The sequence below is a fragment of the Lytechinus pictus genome, chromosome 12 (genome assembly GCF_037042905.1).
Source record: "Lytechinus pictus isolate F3 Inbred chromosome 12, Lp3.0, whole genome shotgun sequence".
NCBI lineage: Eukaryota > Metazoa > Echinodermata > Echinoidea > Temnopleuroida > Toxopneustidae > Lytechinus > Lytechinus pictus.
Genome location: NC_087256.1, coordinates 4,350,077 through 4,367,286, shown reverse-complemented (window position 1 = coordinate 4,367,286; position 17,210 = coordinate 4,350,077).

Below are 17,210 nucleotides of genomic sequence, written 5' to 3'. Positions count from 1 at the left end.
TTTGAAAACAAATATATTAAATGCCCTCTGATCAAGGTATCCGTTCAAATTTAAGTAGAATATTTCAGAGCAAAGAAAAATATAAACTGATATAGCTGCGATGTAAAAGATATTGAGCAGTTCTTTTTTAACTGTCTCCATCATTATCTGTGAAAACTATCTCTTCATCTCGATTGTTTTCCTTTAAATGTCCAGCTGAAACGGAACAGGGCCAGTGACAAGGAATATAAGCCCTATAAGTGGGCCAACGCATCTCATATTCGCGACACGACAGTAACCACTTATTTTCATTTTACTGAGTGAATATGTCCTTAGCACAGACCTCTATGTTGGTAATCGAGTGCTCCTAACACATTCCTCACTTTCAAGACTCGATTAGTTTTGGAATCGGTCTACCACAATTCACGATTAACATTATTGAATGTCTAAAACGATGTAGTAAATAGCCTCTTAGCAATAAAGCAACTTGAAAGAACACTTGTCCGTCCTTACATTACGATTTACGAGATTATGATGACTCATATATTGGCGCTGGTCATGCCATCCAGGGTTTCATAGAGCCGGGCATAGAGCACATCATTCAATTTGTTTTTCGCGCCGAATTACCCGTCAAAAATATTTGGCGCGACAAATATCTTCTCCCAAGATTGTTATCTATCTGCAGATCGTATAGGCTTTGTTTTATAAACTCTTTCAAAAAAGAAAAATCATTTAACTTTTACACCATATCACAGCAAGTATAAGGTTGCAAACTTTTGAAAAAAGATTTAAGTGTGACTATTTGGAATATATTATATGATTGTCCATTAAAATGGAGGCAGGAATAATGCACACACCCCCCCCCCTTCTATTTTTTTTCAGGTACTTGATCTGTCTGCGGAATCAAAGAAAAATTTAATAAACAGATGGCATTTCCGGCTCCGATCATGTGTGTTAAACTAAATGATTCGGTGAGATTTTTTTCATTCTATCATTTAGCTGCAAAGGAACTCCGCCGGCAAGTTACTAGTTAAATTTCCATTCCCGCCTATTACAAGATTACACCAAATTATATTCGCTTACTAGGGACCTTACAATCACATTTAATTGATAAGAAATTCATTTCATGTCGTCATTTAGAGGCGGGTATTATCATGCCGATCATGTGCTCCTTCATAACTCCTCCCAGTCACGTGTTAACTTACAAAAACAATCAAACCATTAATACGTGAATGCAACCACTTAAAGTAAGATGTGTTTACATACATATTGGCTACTTACAATGTAAACATTACATTCCCGCCTTTCCCACAATTATCACATTGATACTTCCCCCTTTCAACAATGATATAATCATATTCTAACTTTGTTATTCAATTATCATTCAATTCTGTTTAATCAAATTTGCTCTATCTGTTGGATCCCGGCTATAGCTGAACAATGATCACAAGAGTTAATTGAACCTGTAAAATTAAACAATGATAACAAGATTTATTGATCCTATGAAATTAAATCTGACATTCAATGATTGAGTTACCACATTCGTGTGTCAAAATGATAATATTCTCCTATATAATTTATACTTCAAACTTGATTGAAGTGCAGATCCGTATGACTACTGTTTGGTTGAATGTCTTATCTCTTTGTGACTTGATGATGATGAGGAGGAGGAGGAGGATGAGGATGATGATGGCGGTGATGATGATGATGATGACGATAATGACGATGATGATGAATATGATGATGAAGAGAGTTATTTGGAGGAAAAGGAGGATGTTAAAGCAATGATGACGTTGATGCTGATGATGTTGATGATGAAACTATCATCAAATAATTTGTTTTCCTCTAAATAACAAGGAAAGTGTTTGTGATAATTTTGGAAAGTATGATTCTGTGACTCTCGAATCAAGCCAATAGAAATCAGATTTGCAGTTTAAGTCGTAACGATTACCCTTTTCTCCATGAATGAAATAAAGCGAAATTGTCAATTAATGATTACATGCACAAGTCCCACTATTTAAACAAAACGTGAATTGGAATTTGCAGAGACCATAAAATCCCGGGATAAAATCACCTGCAAGTGTTGACAAGTATAAGGAGTTTGCTCTTGAAACACGTTTTCATAATTATATTGACCATTAAACATTGACCACAATCGTGATGATTGATGTGAAAAAAAGTGACAATCCTGAATTGACCACAAAGTGTTGCATGAAGGGTCATTTGGTCATTAATTCAATTGATTACTTACCACACAGCTCCCTGACCAACCGATATATCTTCATTCTAATTAATTCATGGTATCTCCAAAAGTTGTATTAATTTGTGAGTTTATTTATTTGTATTAAAAGTGCTTTGCATTAGGCCTGAAGTGGGAGAAAGAATCCGTAAAGACCCATCATTAACCTCATCATGCTCATGGACATTGATGCATTATCATTACAGTCAATACAGTGTTAAGTGAAATATATTTGTAGGCCAATATAAGCCTGTATACTTTCGAACAAATTGTTTAGTTTTCTAGTCGGTATACCCAAAAATTTCAACTCGCTCTTCGCAATCGAATTATTATTTTTTTAATATTTACAATTTGTTCTTTATTCATATTTAAAAGGTTCCGTTTTCATGTCAGAATATTTAAAAAAATCAACTCGCGCTTGTTTAGTTACATATACGCATCATGGAAAAGTGCTTATAGAATGTGTAGTCTTTAGGTCTAAATCCGTCTAAATCTCCCTCATATCAGCTCAAATTTCGCGCTCGTTTTAATGAGTTAGTGCATGAGATATGCATCCTTTCCTTCAAATGTCCGTTTCCAGGTCGGGATACTGATTTGCAGATCGCGCTTTGCGTTCTTGTTTTGCAAGTGGGTGTGTTCTTTAAACCAGTCCCTGTAAAACTGTTCACGAAATGTCCCTGATCTTTATGATTACGAACTTTAGCTCGCATTAATAGTACATTTGTACAAAGGACCTGTGCAGATCATGGTTTAGGATTACAAAAGCTGCTTAGACATTTTCAGGTCAAAGTAGGCCTATACACAAAATATAAACAAAAATCACCTCGCGCTTTTTGCTCGCATTTTTTAGATTAGGTCTTGTGACGAACATTATCTTGTTAAGAAGAATAAATCTAAGATGGGTGTATTGATTAACTATTCCTTAATTTCCATAGACTATACGGGCCACCTGGTTAGTAGGCAATGGATTAAAACTTCAGTCCTTTTTGGACCCTAATCCTTTTTTTTCCTTTTTTTAACGATTTAGCAGAGAGAATAATGACGGCGAAATGGCCATTCTAAAGGCAGTGGCGTAGCTAGGATTTTTTTCCTGGGGGGGGGGGGCACTGGGGGGTCCTTGCTTTTTCAGGGGGGGCACCATTTTTTCCGGTGTGTGTGTATGTGTCACAAGGGCGGATCCCACTTTCGCCAATAGGGGACGGGGCCCGAAATTATCTTCACCTATATTTTCCCCGATCAGTCACTTCTTAGTTTTATTCTTATAAAACAACATAAACATGAAATAATCTCATAAGCCTTATAAAAAGTGCGAGCGCGAAGCGCGAGCGATTTTTTTAAAACTTTCATGTATTTTGTCCTGAAAATTTAATATTCTGGGCAATGTTATGTGTGATCCTGAACAAGATTCGTATGTAACTAGATGGTTACTGCGAACGCCAAGCGCGAGCAGAAATTTTTATTAACTGTTCTAGCATTATCGATAAGGGACCTGTTAAGGACTGCTTACAGTTACCTACGAAGACGGTATATATTTCAATAATGCGAGCGCGAAGCGCGAGCAATTTTTTTTGACATTGGATCCGACCTAAAAAATTGTCATTCTAAGCACTTTTTGTATCAATAAATGGGATAAGTATGTAACTAAACAATTGATGCAAGCGCGAGGGGAAGAAAATTGAGATTGTAGACCTAAAAGCGGGACACTATTTATATTTTGTAAATCATAAATAGGATATAGTTAATTGGGTATCATTAATAATGGGATCGTGAAGCGTGAGCAGACAATTATTGATATTCTGATGTGAAACTGGATAATCTAATTACATTTTAAATAAAGAACATGCAGGCTATCGCGCATGTTTTAGAATTAGACCTGGGCATTCTGAATACATTTGTTTAATGGAACATTATGGAATACACGTAGACAATATGAACTTGGCAAATCAAACAATGTGACCAAGCAGCGTGAGCTTAAAATGCTGATATGTAGACCATAAAACGGACATTTTACAGAGCACTTAAATTTGTAAATGAAAAAAAAATAATGAAAGCTCGATGTCCGAGCGAAAATATGTTTTGTATATTGACTTCAAAACTAGCTCCATATCAGCCTATTGGGCAAGATATGAATCTCATTGAACAGGCAATTCTGGCGCGAAGCTCAAGCAAAATTTTTTTATTTTTATATCTTTTTTTTGCAAGTCTTCCCCTCTTATTTTCCTCTTCTTTTTTTTCTTCTGTCTTTCTTTTTCTTTTCCTTTTTTCTTTTCTTCTTTCTCCCTTTTTTCTTTTTTTTTGCTCTGCCATTTTTGTCAGGGGGGGCACCTGGGGGGGCACACCAAATCCCAAATCACAAAAGAATATGACGTAATATCATTAGCATAACAATGAAGAGTTGAATAGGGGAAATTAGCATAACAATGGAAGAATAGTCTGGAAAGATAGTCATTGAATAGGGGGTTGATTAGCATAACAATGGAAGAGTAGTCTGGAAAGATAGCCATTGAATAGGGGATTGATTAGAGCATAACAATGGAAGAGTAGTCTGGAAGGATGGCCATTGAATAGGGATAATTATCATAACAATAGCGAGTGCGGTAAGATCGGATGGCCCTTGAATAGGGGATCATTTAAATAACAATGAGCGCAGTGACGTACTAATGTTTAGTATCGGTTGGAAGCGACGGAAGAGTCTCCCTGGAAACGAATCAACACTGACAAAAAATTGAATGGAAGGATTGAAAATGCTATTGTTACATAATATATTTTAGGCAGAATACTAACAATGTAGAAATAAATTGAAAAAAAAGAGGGAGGGTGATTTATATGAATAAGTAAAGGCGAATTTCGACTTACCCGATGTTCTCTAACATACTCGCGATAAAGAAAGGATAATAAATCCAGCTATTGTAAAATGCTTTATGTGACGAATATCCTCGTAGATCAAGGATATCTTCGTTAAGAGGCGAGGTTGCCTCGAATTTACGGAAACTAAATGATACCTCTGAAGATCGAGCCATTATATCTCTATTAAATTCATCGAAAAGGAATGTAAAAAAAAACTAACAAAGACTGATATGTTTCCCTCTTCGCTTAAATCGGTTATTTTGCTAAATGGTAGAAAGTGAACTATACATATATACCTTGTTGGTCGAATACAACTTTTGATTTTTCAATCTATTTCTATCGGTATTTTGTTGAATGAAAGCAAAGAATGCAAAAACTATTCGCTGCATCTTCTTTTCTATCTATATTATAATAGATGAAAGAAAGCGAACTATTCAAGTTGTCATGGTCGAAAACAACCTTTGATTTTCTAACAAAGCGAGGAATGCAATAACTAATCTTTGTATCTTCGCTTCAATCGGTTATTTTGCTAAATGGTAGAAAGCAAACTACTTAACGATGTCTTGGTCGAAAAAACTTTTGATTTTTCGAACAAAGCGAGGAATGAAAGAAACTAATCTTTGCATCTTCGCTTCAATCGGTTACTTCATACTTCCATAGTTTTCATTTTGACCCACATACAAGACTCTCTTTATTGGCTTTCTGACTCACACAAATTGTATTACATAGAATCCAGTAGATGGCACTAGCTTCAGGTCAACTCCATTCACCCACATGGTGATAACATAGAACACTGTACAATATATGTTATTATTATTCATTTTTATTCCATTTTAAGTCCAGACATATACACAAAGCAGATTTTGATACAAAGGTAAAAGTAATCGAAGTTATGTAGTAAACGTATGTTGTAGACAAAATAATTGTTAACTGTTATATCTTTGCTGTAACACAATCCATGTATAGACCTATGGCTGGTATGAATATTGACGATGGAAATAATAGAGTTCAATCTGTCATTTATGTTGACGGAGTTTTCAAGTTCTTGGATTATTTTGTTGACAAGGTGGTGCTGTGCCTTTAGTTGTAGACTCCATCCTCACTCTCTGTTTCTTCATCATCGTCGTCATCGTTATATACCTCCATTTGGGAACTGGAATAAACCATCAAATTGTGGACCATGCCTGGCTAAGACTCTTTGTACGGCTTTCTGGAATTCCATGCCATTTTCTAATCTTTCCTTGAGATCAGAAACGATCTCGTAATTGATGCCTGCTTCTCCTAGGCTAACGTTCTGCTGCAAGAACTTGGAGTAAAGATCGAAAAAGATGCGTTTGACAGCCCACAGTAGTTTCACGTGAGCCTTTTCTTTAGCGTCTTCTTCTTCCATTCCCTCTGAGATATATTTCTGATATTTTTCGTCTCTCAAGTCCTTGGTGGCTGTCATGGCCTGCTTTAACCATACTCGGTAAGCAATGTTGTCTTCAATTTCATCTACGTTATCTGTCTCTGACATTGACGATTCATCCTCTCCTTCGTTTTCTGAATCATTCTTCAACTCCCTGCGTTTGAGAGGATGGTTCGGAGTAATCATCCTCACTTGTACCTTCTTCAGCGTAGGAAGATTCAATTTTGCCTTCATCTTCTGTATCAGTGTGAGCTTTTTGTTCATGCCTCTGCATATCAAACTTCCGACTATAGGTCCTCTGGCATTGGGAACATGCGTAACGCCGGTTGCGGACATATCAAGAGCGTTCATGTTGACTCGATGCTGTTTAGGTCAGAATTGAATCAAAGTGATATCAATCGTATCTTTATACATGATGTCAACATCCACAAACGAATCCGTAGATCCGTAATGGAATCCATAGATCCGTTAAACGAATCCGTAATTCCGTTAAACGATTCCGTAAATCCGCTAAACGAATCCGTAGATCCGTAAACGGATTCGAAATTCTTTAAATCATATTGATAGAATTGACAAAGTTTAATCTGTTTTAAATCAAGGAACAACCTTTGATTTTTCTAACAAAGCGAGGAATGCAATAACCAATCTTTGTTATTTCTACATTGTTAGTATTCTGCCTAAAATATATTATGTAACAATAGCATTTTCAATCCTTCCATTCAATTTTTTGTCAGTGTTGATTCGTTTCCAGGGAGACTCTTCCGTCGCTTCCAACCGATACGAAACATTAGTACGTCACTGCGCTCATTGTTATTTAAATGATCCCCTATTCAAGGGCCATCCGATCTTTCCACACTCGCTATTGTTATGCTAATGATCCCTATTCAATGGCCATCCTATCTTACCGCACTCGCTATTGTTATGATATTTATCCCTATTCAATGGCCATCCTTCCAGACTACTCTTCCATTGTTATGCTAATCAACCCCCTATTCAATGGCTATCTTTCCAGACTACTCTTCCATTGTTATGCTAATCAACCCCCTATTCAATGACTATCTTTCCAGACTATTCTTCCAATGTTATGCTAATTACCCCTATTCAACTCTTCATTGTTATGCTAATTTCCCCTATTCAACTCTTCATTGTTATGCTAATGATATTACGTCATATTCTTTTGTGCGCGCGTCACGCTTGAGTGAACCTTTAGAATGGCCATATCGCCGTCATTATTCTCTTAGCAGCCGATATGGCATGCAGGTGAAAACACCCCTCCCCACTAGCGTACCTACGGGGGGGGCAGAGGACTGCTTGACGAGCTTGAAGACCTTTTTTTTTTTTTTTTTTTTTTTTTTTTTTTTTTTTTTTGCTTGTCAATTTTTTTTGCGGACGGTTTTGCCCCCCCCCTGTGCAAAATCCCAGGTACGCCACTGCCCCTCCCCCATTGGCGAGAGTTGCATCCGCCCATGACTATCCCAAAGTTATGTCATTGTAGTCTTTATATATATAGGCATACTAAAATATAGACCCTCGGTATTATAAATGACAAAAGTATAACTGAAACTGGCATTAGTAACTGAGTTCATATCTAGGCTCCCTTTCAACAGAAAACAGAGACACTCGAGACAAGTGTAAAAAAATTGACAAGGACTTTCAGATGTCTTTAAATTCAACCTATACCGTGAAGTGCTTCAATGAATCCGCTGAACGGCTTGAAAGAGCACTAAAAGACCAAAATATTTTTCCAAAATCTCGATGTAGAAGTTACTATTGAGAGATCATAAAGGACAAGTCCACCCCAACAAAAGTTGATTTGAATAAAAAGAGAAAAATCCAACAAGCATAACACTGAAAATTTCATCAAAATCGAAGTTATATGACATTTTAAAGTTTCGCTTAATTTCACAAAACAGTTATATGCACTTCCTGGTCGATATGCAAATGAGGAGACTGATGACGTCATCCACTCACTATATCTTTTATATTTTAATTTTATTATACGAAATATGAAAAAATCTAATTTTCTCCTCGTTGTCAAGTAAAAACAACGATTAATTCCTCCCTGAACATGTGGAATTAATATTGTTTAATACTAAATGGCTCAGTTAAAGTTGATCCTTATTGTCAAATCTGTAACAAATTAAATATTGAATAATTCAAACAATAAAATATATAGTGAGTGAAGGACATCATCATTTGCATGTCCCTGAATTGTGAATCATATCACTGTTTTGTGAAAAATAAGCGAAACTTTAAAATGTCATAACTTTGTATTTCACATTCGATTTTGATGAAATTTTAACAGTTATGCTTGTTTGATTTTTCTCTTATTATTCAAATCAGCATTTTTCTGGGTGGACTTGACCTTTAAAAGGTGATCCTGCATAGGCCTACTGCTAAAAATACAAGTGTATTCCTCAATATCTCTGACAAATATGAGTGACTTCTGAAAAATAACTGAGAGACTCTCACTGAAAGACTGCCGAGACTGAGAGGCCATTGCATGGGCGGAAATCTGTCCCCAAAGGCAAAGGTAGGGGGACCAAGAGCTGGGAACTTTGACAAGCAAAAAAAAAAAGTTATCACCCAAAATGTAAGGTCATTTTACCCCCCCCCAAAAAAAAAGGTTTTCACCCAAAATGTAAGGCCATTTAGTCCAAAATACATGTACATGTATTATTTCGATTGTGAATGATGTATTTTTCTCCATCATAAAAGACCAAGAATAGTAGGGAGACATATATTTGATATATTGTGTTCCCCCTGGGATTTCCGCCCATGGGCCATTGATCAAAGACCAATAATAGACCTTTTCTCGAAAGACAACCGAAAGAATTTTAGCTCCATGGTTTAAACATGGACCTACTTACTCCAGGGGCCCGTTTCATAACTTAGAACTTGTAAGTGTTGCAACTTTGCCATAATGGCAACTACCATGGCAACAGGGCTCAACAGCCAATCAGAATCAAGGTTTCCATGGTAGTTGCCATAATGGCAAAGTTACAACAGTTGCAAGTCCTTTATGAAACCACTATGAAACGGGCCGGCCCCAGGTCCATAATGGTTTCACCGTTTCCAAAAGTTTGGAAGAATATCCGATGGGGGGGGGGGGGGGGCACGAATTCGAAAGGATTATGCATTGATATGCGTTGATCATGATGTTCGGTCTATTGTGATGATTCTTTTTAATCGCTCTCTGGCTCTCTTGAACCCAGAGGAAAAGTAATTTGCATCATAAATTTGCAATTGATCGCAAGTATTTTTTATACAGAATAAGTCATGATATGAATCATGAGAGAGGGAGAGAGAGAGAGGGGGAAGATGGGGACCCTCTATGACACCTGCTCTATGATACATGGAAGAATTGGAACGACATCGTTGGGTCGATATTTGGTTGGCCGTGTTGATGTGGGGCCGGGCGTGGGCATCACACTCGAGCTCGTCAGATCAGATCAACGAAAGTTTCAAGTCTAAAAACCTAGCGTTAGGCCCAAACAAGAAAGAGTAATTTGAAAGTTTGAAAAGAGTAATTTGTTGCACCATGCGATACGTGTTCAGGAAACTTTGAGAAAGTTTGTGGATCCTGGTTTGACGCTGGCCCAGTCATGTGAAAGACGACTTATTTGTGGCGGCCCGAGTCATTTCTCGAGTCCGATCCGTGCCCTGGACTGGGCCTGGCCGCTGCATGTGGTGGTGCACGGTGGAAACTGAAATTGAATCCTGGCGCGATCCGCACCCGGGGCGGAGACGCCTGGGGCCTGGGCCATGGACTGAAAACTAATAGATAGCATGCCCATCTGTGAAATTTAGGCCCAAACACTCCTTCAAATATGAGTTTTATGAGTGACTTAGCAGAAACCAGAAGCCTTGTTTTGAGATGATTTCATTGATTTTCACCCTAATCAGATCCTTTTGAGTTTTGGCCCTAACGTCACGGTCAGGCTAGCTGGAAATTGATAATTTTTTATATGAGGCCTGACACTGACAGTGAGTCAGGGTAATTCAGTTAGAAGGGATCAGATCTAGTTAAGTTAGAACTAGTTTTATTTAGACTAGGCTTAGACATGTTAGATTTATCTAATGTTTTAGACCTCTCTGTGAAATTATAGTAATACTAATAGGACCAAACGAAAACATGGCAACAGAAACTGCAAAAAGTGCAAGTGAAACGAGTAATTCTGAAAATGAATCAGAAATTTCTAGATATGACACTGATGTAGATGCGGAACCTGAATGTGAAATGGCTGAATTTGATTTTCGTAATAAAGTCCATTCAAGAAAGTCTCGTAATCACTACAAATACATTTCCAGCAACAGCAATGCCCACATAATATTTGGGTCCAAATCCAAAGGTCATACCATTCAGGCGAAGAAGGATCACCATCGGCTTGATCTGCATTCTTCTCAGACCCAGTCCTGCTCTTGGAGCTCTGATGGTAATAATAACGGGAACAGATCGGATCATGAGCTAGAGCTAGATGAATCACCAGCTGATCAAGTTCAAGGGACATGGGCCTCAAGCCCCTCAACATCAAGAAGAGAAAGCAACCATCATCATGGTACTGCAAAGCGCAAGTTCATTGCCAGTGGGGTTGCTGAGCAACAACTGAGACTGAGTCAGAGATCATCTGAAACCAAACAAATGGAGGTAAGCGTAATTATAGCCATTGTGCGAAGAAGACTGATGGGTGAATGTGGGCATTTATTTGTTTTGTATCGTATGTGCCAAAGAAGTGAAGAAGAATTTGATGTCGATATGATTGTGTTTAGCTATTTAATTTTTTATGTTCTTATACTAGAATCTATCAAAAATCATACAGTTTTTGTGTTCTTGAATGATCAATAAATTGGAGATTGATAATATATTACTAGTAGACCTGCATAAATAAAAAAATAAAAGGCAGATATTGTAACTTTTGAAAATGTAGTATAATGAATGGATGTTACATTATGGTAAATGACAACACAGTCACAGGTACATGTAACATTTATATTTTGATTGATCACAATTTATTTAGAAATTGCATTCAGTTTCAGATTTTTGGCCACACTTAATTTTAGTGTTGTTCAAAGCCATTGAACTAATAAAATGTCAGTTCTTGCAATGTCATGTGTGGTCAGAACTGCAGAAGCTCCTCAGAGTCCCCACAGAAATCATTCACAGACTTCTGTTGACTAAATTCACCAGATTACACTGTACACAATTTGACATTACACTGTGGGATGTCAAATTGATTCAGCCTGACAAAAAGTTGATTGTAAAAATAGCAGAATAATAAAAAAAATATTTGTAAAGGTTTGAGGAAAATCAATCATGAATACAACTTAAAAAAAGGTTAAATTTCTTTATTCGTGACATCATATGCGAGCAGCTGTATCCTGAATTTTAAAAATAATCCATAATGTCATTTTCTCAAAAGATCTGTTGATCATTGAGTATATATCAACAGATTCATGTAAATCATTTCGCACCTGCTCCTGAAAGAAAAATATTTGAGTGTCATCATGCACCTGAACCATTACAAAATTGACATTAGAGTATGGGTTTTTGTCATTGCTCAGGAATGTCATAGAAAACCTGGAGATCTGGTATGCACTACATCCACCATGGATAAAACCCTTTGCACAGGTCTTTCTTTGTTTTCTTTGTTATGATACAGCTCATATAAATGGGGATTAGGGTGCCAGTGCAATTGAGACCCTGTCAACTTGAAATAACCCAGGACCTTGACATTGTGTTCTTTGTTGTCCTTCACACAATTTGTAATAGACACTTGAAACCTACATGTAAAACAAGGATAAATTTGTGTGTGTTGCTATATCAAAAACACATTGTATGCCGGTACTGTAGCTGCCCAAGCTTCAAACGAATACCATACTATATTGTGGATGATGTTCCAGACAGTGATCAAATTCATTTAGGCAACATTTCTACACATGCTTTGCATAATAATAGTTATTGCAGTGTGTTAAAATGCACTGAAGTTGCACCAATACATGTACATGTACCTGTGGATCAAGCTCTTGTTTTGGTTTACATGTAGCATTTACTGTATTTTCATTTTGATAAGCTAGCCATTTTGGGCTATGACAACAATTGCGTTAAAGGAGAATGAAACTCTTGGAGCAAGTTAGCTTTTGTGAAAGCAGAAAAATTAAAGAATAAGATCAACAAAAGTTTGAGTAAAATAGGACTAGCAATAGAAAAGTTATGAGCATTTGAATGTCGAGATCACTAATGCTATGGAGATCCTCCCATTGGCAATGCGACCAAGATCTATGATGTCACAGATGAACAACTCTCCCCTTTTGGACACTGAAAATATACCCCAAAACATCTCTTTTTGCTCATTCTAATCATATGACAAACGATTCATCAATGATATAATGTTGTGAAACCTCTGTACTTGTCCTCTCATAAAGAGAACACCTCACCTTGTGATAGACTCTATAAAAGTGAGATTATAAGTGAAATAAGTACTAAAGTAATGAGGGAGTGGTACGTGTATGACATCACAGATCTTGGTCGCATTGCCAATGGCAGGATCTACATGGCATTAGTGATCTCAATATTCAAATGCTCATAACTTTCTTATTATTCATTCAATCTTCCTCAAACTTTCAACAATATGTTTCTTGGATTTTTCTCTTTGATATGGATTCAGCTGGTTTCAAGGGTTTCATTCTCCTTTAAGTACACTACTACAGAAGCCTGAGAAGGTCATGTCATTTTCGAACTCAGAGATGATTAAAATGGTGGAAAGCAACATTAAATTTCAGGCATTTCGATTTCTGGCCTCATCAAATCCCTGAATAGTGTGTAAAGTGAATGGGTATGCAAACAGTCTTAAAGTAACTGGTCAAGGTTTTCCAACATGGAGGTAGAAATGGTATTATCATCCTCTCATCAAATCTTGGAGGTTTTAAAACATCCATTACTTGATTGTCATATTTTTTTAAAGTTTCCTTTTCCTGAAAAATTGAACAACCTGTTCATCTTGTTGTAAGGTGGTCACATGGGCAACAAAGTATTTTTGTTTTAAAGTAGAAAATTCATTTTATACAAAGGTATTCACTTGTACTTCTGGAAAGGGGATGAAGTTGATTGTAGCTCATCATCATTGGTTACTAGTATGTAGTCTTGACTCTTTATAGACTTCCTGCTCACATTCAAAGTGGTGTATACAGTTTCCTATTCTCACCAACTTTAGTGTACATGTAGGTTTTGAACTGGATGCTCTCCCTACTGACTGGTTGCAACCGATGTACTTGCAGTGTACCTTCCATAGCATCTTAAGATTTTGCATGCTGACAACTAGCTGTATCTAATTTTGTTGCATTATTCAGAGCAGCCTGTGTAAATGAATCACTCACATTGAGATTATGATTGACCATAATACACTGTACTTGTGATGACAAACATCCATGTATAACGCATTTTCTTGATTGCACCTCATTTTCTGTCCACAGCCCCTTGCTGTGTGATATTGCAAAGAAGTACACTGAAGATGTAGATTCATGGATTCATAGAGCTACATCATGCAATATCTGAATACAAACTGGTTTTTGCCCGGGGGGGGGGGGGGGGGGCAGTCAAATATATCGCTGTACACACGCGTGACCAAGGAATTCCCAAACAACCCCTAAACAAGATTTTCTCTTTGTGCAAAATAACCCCCTAAACAAGTTTTTCGCCGGCTTTATTTACACATTTTGGCCCCTAAACAAGTTGTCGCCAAAATATGACCTCGGGGGGAAAAGCTTGGGGGAAAAAAAGTAGTCTTAAAAAAAAAGCTTTGGGGAAAAGACATACCCTAAATACGTTGGACCCCGCGATTGACCATTGACCAGTCTTTCAAAACGACCCTTTTTCTTGAAAATCAGTGTTTTTGATACCCTTAACGATTCCATTCGCGGACCGCGTCCAAAACTGAAAAAAACACCCCTTTAAACGCGTTGTTTTGGTCATGCGTGTGTACAGCAATATATTTGACTGCCCCCCCCCCCCGGGGGGTTTTGTTAGCCAGCACTGAAGAAGTTGAGGTTGGTGAAAGTCAGATCCTTTGACGCAGTACTATTATCAATGATCTCATGAATGCACAATTTGCAATTTTATCATTTTCCAAACTGTCACTGCAAATAACCAAATAGAGAATCAATTGTCTTTTGTCCAACCATAAATGATGCAGATTGTGATCCGAGTATGTTGCCAGAGCTACAGTAGCTTCATCTTATCTTGATATTCTGTGGCGTAGACCTGGCGTGCCAGTAATTCTCAGAAAAATCTACCAGAACCAGAGCTGAATTTTCATCATTCACCAACTTCAATTTCAGCTGGAATGACATGCAGATTTCATGAATTAATGAGTTAATAGAATTAATATCTAACATCCAGCTATCCTCAAGCAATGGAGACTGACCATCAGTCTGTTACACTGAGCCCAATGCTTCGTTTTTGTGAATGCTGCCTCTTGTCATATATAAGGTGTCATGTCCGTTACGCTAAGTGTCATGTCCATTTAATACACCATTTTTATGAAAATAAGAAGTGGTATTAAGGGAAAATGATTTCTACACATGTATGGTACATGTAGGGAGCTTGAATCTAATATAGAATCTGAATTTGAAATAACTTCAGACAAATTTCCTGTTAGCTACACGAAAACTTTAAGTGAAAAATGTAACGGACATGGCACTGATAATGTTAAAGAAATCACACAAATCTGAAAATTGATTTCTCTAAAATTGATGAATAGCATAAACTTAAATGATTTTCTCTTGATGTACATGTAATTGTAAACATTAATCAAGTATTTAAAAATTGAAAGAGACCACTGGGACCTCATTTGCTTTTTTGTAGAGACAGGAAGGATGAACTGTTGAAAATGGCCACAGTTTTTTATTTTTGCAATTAACTATTCTATTTTTCAAGTGATGGAAAAAGTGCAAAATGTTATCAATATTGCGATTGGTTTATTGGAATATCAAACTTTGTTGATTCCTTTTTAAGAAAATTTGACTGCTTATTAAAGTGAAATCTTAAACTTTATTTTTTCACTAAAGTGAACATTTTCCATTGAATTGCCCAAAACACATCTTCATTTGTCAACCAAGTTTTTATTATTTTGCTTTTAAGTGGCACATACAGCTGTATGCAGTATGCAGAATTCTGAAATCTGTTTGATGCATGTATTATTGAACTACATGGAAAATAGACTTGAATAAATTACAAAAAATGTTGTTTTTCAACTGATCCTGTAGAGCTCCATGAGTCACTCTAAGCTTCTATAGGATTTTGAAATGTTGCTTTTGAAACTTGCAAATTTATGCATTTTTTCTTGTCGTATAAAGCCTTTCTTTCCCAATTGAATTTTTTTAAGGTTCACCAAATTTTTACACATAATTCCCTTTTTTTATCGAAAAATCATTCATGCTGATGTGCAACTTTGTCTAGAATTGCACGAATTACAGCTCATGTTTGTCGACCAATTTTTAGTTTTTGTTATTAGAACTGCATTAAATTACAGTACAAAACTACAATAGAGCTTTAACCAATTATGCCCCAAGGGAGAAATATAAAAATATGATGATGCAATATCTCTCTCTTGGTGGTGGGGGGTTAACAATTTTTTATTCATGTTAAGCACAACTAATGTGAACTCAATTTGATACATGAACTGGCAGTTGGTACAGTTTAATAGAATATCACAACCAGTGAGAGAGAGAGAGGGAGAGATATTTACATTATTAAATTTTGTCATAGTATGTACATGTACGCACATTGTTGTATACAGAGCTCTGTGATGCACAACTTGTTGAGCGACCTGTCTGTCTATGATTGGCTGTTTCTTTCATTGGATATCTATTTATCAAGAGTACCCTCCCTCAGTGGTATTTCTCAAGTATTGTTAATCATTTCGTATCAGCAGTCACACTCTGCTCTGACTCTCAACATGTGTGCAACTATTAGTCTTGCCATTCAGCATTGTACATGAGCCAATCCAAATTGATCTACTTCTGTATTGTTTTCATTGTATACATGGCTCTGTATTTAAGTTTGTCATGCATCCTACGCTTATTCGACCTTGCCATTTTTTTCAATCCAATGTGGAATCCTCTATACCTTTGGAAAAGTTGCATTTTTCATTTCTGTTTGATACTTACCAATTGCTCTCCACTGGGAATAGATGCGTTTAATGGTTTGAATACCATGCTCCATTTCAGGAAATGAACATGAATGATGATGATAGAATTCATGTACACCTTTTTGTAGGTGAAATGTTTTTGGAAGCTGGTTTGTGAAATATATTAACATAGGAAACTGAGACGGAAATATATATATTTTTTGTTGTTGCTGTTAGTATTACTCATTGTAGTAAATATGGGTGCTACTGATAATGAGCTGCCCGTATTGGATTATTATGGTTCTGGCACACTGGTAAGTACAAAATACAGACAAACCCATTCTAAAACCATAATTAATGATTAAATTAATTTAAAAAATCATTATATAGAGAGAGACTGGATTATGGGATTAACCATGCAATCTGTCAATACATGATTGATATTTATTAAAGGATTGAATGAATGAGGTAGTCCTATATTGTTTGGCAAGGCAAAGGCCCGGAGGGGGGGGGTGGGGTACTTAGATAATAAATACCGGGTATGTAGAAAAATTAGAAAATATGAGCCCATGACCTTGAACAAAATTTGCTACAGTAGTATCAGCTAATATTC